The sequence below is a fragment of the Salvelinus sp. IW2-2015 genome, linkage group LG26 (assembly GCF_002910315.2).
Source record: "Salvelinus sp. IW2-2015 linkage group LG26, ASM291031v2, whole genome shotgun sequence".
Lineage (NCBI taxonomy): Eukaryota > Metazoa > Chordata > Actinopteri > Salmoniformes > Salmonidae > Salvelinus > Salvelinus sp. IW2-2015.
This window is the reverse complement of record NC_036866.1, coordinates 39,386,770-39,393,106: the sequence shown is the minus strand read 5'-3', so window position 1 is coordinate 39,393,106 and position 6,337 is coordinate 39,386,770.

Sequence of the window (6,337 nt, the reverse complement as noted above, 5' to 3'; positions counted from 1 at the left end):
ACCCAGTTTGACCTCCTCCTGTTCCGCAGCAACCACTGATCCGGGTCAACGGCATCAATGGGATCAACTTTTATGGCATCAACTTTTTTTATACGACTATACGACTCGCTTTCGACGCGAGAACTTTTTTTCTATGCGTGATAACTTGTTTTCTATGACTACAAATCGCTTTCTACGTGTGATAACATCTGTCTTTATGGCAGTCATTTTTCTTAAGGCCCATGGAAATGACCTGCATATCTCCAGTTATAAAACAGTCTGATGCAATATATCGATTTACAAATACAAATCAAAAGGCGTTTGTTTGTGGATAGTGAATTGCATTTGTGGATAGTGATTTGCATTTGTGGATAGTGATTTGCATTTGTGGAAAGTGATTTACATTTGTGGATAGTGATTTACATTTGTGGAAAGTGATTTACATTTGTGGATTGGTCATTTACATTTGTGGATTGTGCATTTACATTTGTGGAAAGTGATTTACATTTGTGGAAAGTGATTTACATTTGTGGAAAGGGATTTACATTTGTGAGTACATTTGGCATGATATTGATTCCATATGAACAGATGCTAATCACCTAAGATGCTAGCAGCGAGACAGTAGCTTGCAGACTTTCCAGAACTCATGGCAAAACTCATACCACCTACGCTGAGTAAGAGCCCTCCTACCAAACACAGGGCAGGTGAAAATTGTTCTCCCAACCCTGACATTCTCAAAGCCATCTTTGAGAAACTGGCATCATTGAAAAGACAACAGATACTACCTCCAAATCAATAGTCTCTCTCAGCAACTGTGCAGTAGCTCCTCAACCAGGTGTCAACCCACAGCGAAAAAATGCTGACCATGGAAGCTGAAGTACAGAAACAGCAACAAGTGAATCGCCAGCTGCAACAGAATATCATCGAAAGCCCTTATGCATTTAGCGATGGAAAGAAGATCGATTGCCAGGACGTCAAGTGAATGTCATTAGTGTACTGAATGTTTTGAAAACACTGTGCTCAGGTATATAGCTTTAAAAACATTTATTTACCTTTCACTTTTCTAGGCAAGTCAGTTTTAAGAACAAATTTACCCCATGGGACTCCCAATCACAGCTGTTTGTGATATAGCCTGGATTCAAACCAGGGTGTCTGTAGTGACGCCTCTAGCATTGAGATGCAGTGCCTTAGACCACTGCGCCACTCAGGAGCCCATTAACTTGAAATTGATGTCCTATTCTTTCTAAGTCAAATGAAAATGTTAAGAGTTAGCTAAATTACTCAAGTTAATAAGTCTATTGTCATTTTTACATTCACCAGGTTTGTAAATGTGAATACGGGTTCATCATATTGATCACAACTACCTCGGTTTAGGGTAGTCCAGTTCTTTCTCTAAGCTCAGGTTTCCTTACTAGCTGCCTAGTTAAACAGTTATTCATATCACACCACTGTATTTGTGTTCTTATTTTTATAACATTTTTGTAAGGTTATGCAACATTTTGAATTCAATACACTAAATATTGTATCTCTAAATGCCAGGAGTTTACGAAACATAACTAAAAGAATAGCACTTTAAAAAAAAATTGTAAACACTCTAACGCAGATGTCATTCTACTCCAGGAGACTCACTCCTGCGATTCAGATTTTAGTTTTTGGAAATCACAATGTGTTAATACTGTTTTTATAGTCACGGGTCTAACCACTAAGCTGGTACTATGATATTGCTTCATAAGTTTAGAGGTGATATTTCAGTCTTGTGTGTCCAAAGATGGGAGATGGGTTATATTGATCTCCAAACAAGATAATGATTGTTGGAGATGCTTGAGAATATGGTCAATACGGGATACCGTGTTTTGGGTGTTTCAGGGAAAAGGTGTACATTTGACCTCCATCATCTAGGACGTGACAATGGTTAATAAAATCTCTCCATTTCTGTCCATTTTTTGCACGGTCTTGCAGGCCTTCTCATACAGCTGCAACTGTATATGCATTCGTAATCAAGACCTTTCTTGAGTTGGGCTCTGGGATGGTGCAACTGTTGAGAATGTGAGCCTATGGTTGTGTGGGGGGAAAGGGTTGAGTGTGTATGAGTGTGTGGGTGTATGTGTGTATACCACAACTGTTGCGAAGGAGTAAAAGATGTTTGGGACAATAGAGGATGATTCACAACAACTGTTTGCTAATATAATAATTGCTTATAATAATGTAATTTTGATAACGTAAAATCCTTTTCATAAATTGCCTACATTACTACAAATATTAATAGCTAATTATGGAAAATAAGAAACAGGATTCTTAAAAAAAAAAAAAAATTTTTTTTTTATGGCTATATAATATAATACAAATCGAGGTGAGGATCGATGCAAATGCATTATTTAGCAGTTGATCTACTTCTGTTCTGTAAATGGCACTGTGTGCTCTTTTCGAAGGATGGATCCCAGTCTTTTCAGGGCTATGGGATACGGGGGGTCGGGGGTGGTCTGCCGGGCATTGGGATGACAACCCAACTTGGGACGAGGAGGGCTTTTAGAGGGTGGAATAGTGGCGACCAATTGGAGGTTTACTTAGTAGCAATGCAAATATCATGGTACAGCTATATAGACACTCAATCATCATGTTACGTTTACAAACATATATTTTGATCAATTTAATTGAAAGTTGTGTCTCATTATGGTAAATGGTGAAATAAGTATAGCCAGTTACAATTGTAATGGCTTAGCAGATAATAAGAAAAGGCGATCAGTATTTACCTGGCTAAAATATAATATCTATTGTTTACAGGAAACCCGTTCAACAATTTTAGATGAGGTTTTGTGGGAAAAGGACTGGGGTGGTGAAATATATTTCTCCCATGGGGAAAGAAATTCAAAAGGGGTGATGGTTTTAATTAACAGTAATTTTGATCCAAATGTGCAAATTGTCCAAACAGATCATCAAGGTAGATGGATTATTTTAAATATGTTATTGGACAATAAACAGATGTGGCTTAATAACCTATACGGTCCAAATAATGATAATCCAAGCTTCTTTGAAAATATATATGTCACGGCCAATAATGGAAGAAGTGGACCAAGGTGCAGCGTGGTGAGCGTACATATTCCTTTTTATTTGAATGACGCCGACAAAAACAATAAACAATACAAAAACGACCGTGAAGCTTAAGGGCTATAGTGCCACAAACAAAGACAACTACCCACAACGAAAGGAGGCCAAAAGGGCTACCTAAGTATGGTTCCCAATCAAATACAACGATAGACAGCTGTCCCTGATTGAGAACCATACCCGGACAAAACATAGAAACACAAAATCATAGAAAACAAAACATAGAATGCCCACCTCAAATCACACCCTGACCAAACCAAATAGAGACATAAAAAGGCTCTCTAAGGTCAGGGCGTGACAATATATAAGAATTTATCAACTCCACAAGCAACACTAGACTCTATTATTATGGTGGGAGATTTGAATACGGTCTTAAATAAATACCTCTATGGACCGGAAAAGAAATCACACTACAAACTATCACCCTATGGCACTTAAGGAAATCATGAATGTCATGGATATATTGGAATTAGTGGATATATGGAGACTTAAATACCCTGATCTAGTGAGATATACATGGCGGAGGCTTAATCAAGCTAGTCATCTTGACTACTTTCTTATGCCATTCTCTCTGGCACCAAAAAGTTTAAAAAGTGTTGATAGGGGACAGAATGCGGTCGGATCATCACATAATTGGTATATATATTACTCTTACAGAATGTCCACGTGGGCGAGGATATTGGAAATTTAATCAAAGCCTACTAGATGATAAATTGTTTAGAACTAGAACAGAACAATTTATAACTGACTTTTTCAGACATAACATAGGTACAGCAGATCCCCTTATTGTATGGGACACTTAAGTGTGCCTTTAGAGGCCATGCAATTAAGTACTCATCTATAAAACAAAAGCAATTTAGATCAAAAGGGTCCATATTAATAAAGGAAATTGAAAGACTAACAGTACAGATAGATAGCATTAAAAACTGTACCATAGAGGAACAGAATAAGTTAGAGGAAAAACAAAAAGAAATGGAGGAACTTATTCAAGAAAGATCCAGTGTAATATATTAACAAAATAAAGCGAACTGGATGGAATATGGGGGAAAATGCACAAAATTATTTTTCAATCTTCAATACAGAAATGCTACCAAAAAGAATGTATTAAAACTTGTTACAAATGATGGAGTCACGCATGATTCACCAAATTATATTTTGAAAGAGGATGTAAAGTACTTTAAGAATATGTTTTCATTTCAGTCTCCTCCATCTCCACTAACTGAAACTAATTGTATGGATTTTTTTCCTAATAATAATGTAAAATTAACATCTGTACAGAAAGACTCATGTGAAGACCAAATTACGGAGGAGGAATTTCTTGATGCAATTGGGGCCTTTAAGGATGGGAAAACTCCAGAGCTGGATGGCATACCAGTGGAAGTATACAAAACCTTTTCTGATATACTCAGAGGACCATTATTAGCATGTTTTAACCATTCCTATATAAATGGTAGATTATCAGACACGCAACAAGAAGGTCTGATATCATTATTACTGAAACAGGACCCAAATGGTATATATAAAGATCCAGTCCATTTAAAAAATTGGAGACCTCTTACACTCCAGTGTTGTGGTGCAAAAATCCTAGCAAAATGCTTGGCGCATAGAATTACCGGACAGTGGACCGTCGTTGGAGGTTCCGGACAGTGGACTGTCGTTGGAGGTTCCGGACCGTGGACCGTCGTTGGAGGTTCCGGACCGTGGACCGTCGCCGGAAGCTCCGGACTGGGAACCGTCGCCGGAAGCTCCGGACTGGGAACCGTCCCCGGAAGCTCCGGACTGGGAACCGTCACCGGAAGCTCCGGACTGGGAACCGTCGCCGGATGCTCCGGACTGGGAACCGTCGCCGGATGCTCCGGACTGGCAACCAGTCTGCGCCTTCTTCACAACGCTGTCTGTGTGGGTGGACCAATTCAGTTTGTCCGTGATGTGTACACCGAGGAACTTAAAACTTTCCACCTTCTCCACTACTGTCCCGTCGATGTGGATAGGGGGGTGCTCCCTCTGCTGTTTCCTGAAGTCCACAATCATCTCCTTTGTTTTGTTGACTTTGAGTGTGAGGTTATTTTCCTGACACCACACTCCGAGGGCCCTCACCTCCTCCCTGTAGGCCGTCTCGTCGTTGTTGGTAATCAAGCCTACCACTGTAGTGTCGTCCGCAAACTTGATGATTGAGTTGGAGGCGTGCATGGCCACGCAGTTGTGGGTGAACAGGGAGTACAGGAGAGGGCTCAGAACGCACCCTTGTGGGGCCCCAGTGTTGAGGATCAGCGGGGTGGAGATGGTGTTACCTACCCTCACCACCTGGGGGCAGCCCGTCAGGAAGTCCAGGACCCAGTTGCACAGGGCGGGGTCGAGACCCAGGGTCTCGAGCTTGATGACGAGTTTGGAGGGTACTATGGTGTTAAATGCTAAGCTATAGTCGATGAACAGCATTCTCACATAGGTATTCCTCTTGTCCAGATGGGTTAGGGCAGTGTGCAGTGTGGTTACGACATTGGACCTATTGGGTCGGTAAGCAAATTGGAGTGGGTCTAGGGTGTCKGGTAGGGTGGAGGTGATATGGTCCTTGACTAGTCTCTCAAAGCACTTCATGATGACGGAAGTGAGTGCTACGGGGCGGTAGTRGTTTAGCTCAGTTACCTTAGCTTTCTTYGGAACAYGAACAATGGTGGCCCTCTTGAAGCATGTGGGAACAGCAGACTGGGATAAGGATTGATTGAATYTGTCCMTAAACACACCAGCCAGCTGGTCTGCGCATGCTCTGAGGACGCGGCTGGGAATGCCGTCTGGGCCTGCAGCCTTGCGAGAGTTAACACGTTTAAATGTTTTACTCACCTCGGCTGCAGTGAAGGAGAGCCCGCAGGTTTTGGTAGCGGGCCGTGTCAGTGGCACTGTATTGTCCTCAAAGCGAGCAAAAAAGTTATTTCGAAGTTGTTTAGTTTGTCTGGGAGCAAGACATCCTGGTCCGCGACGGGGCTGGTTTTCTTTTTGTAATCCGTGATTGACTGTAGACCCTCCCACATACCTCTTGTGTCTGAGCTGTTGAATTGCGACTCTACTTTGTCTCTATACTGGGACTTAGCTTGTTTGATTGCCTTGCGGAGGGAATAGCTACACTGTTTGTATTCGGTCATGTTTCCGGTCACCTTGCCCTGGTTAAAAGCAGTGGTTCGCGCTTTCAGTTTCACGCGAATGCTGCCATCAATCCACGGTTTCTGGTTTGGGAATGTTTTAATCGTTGCTGTGGGTACGA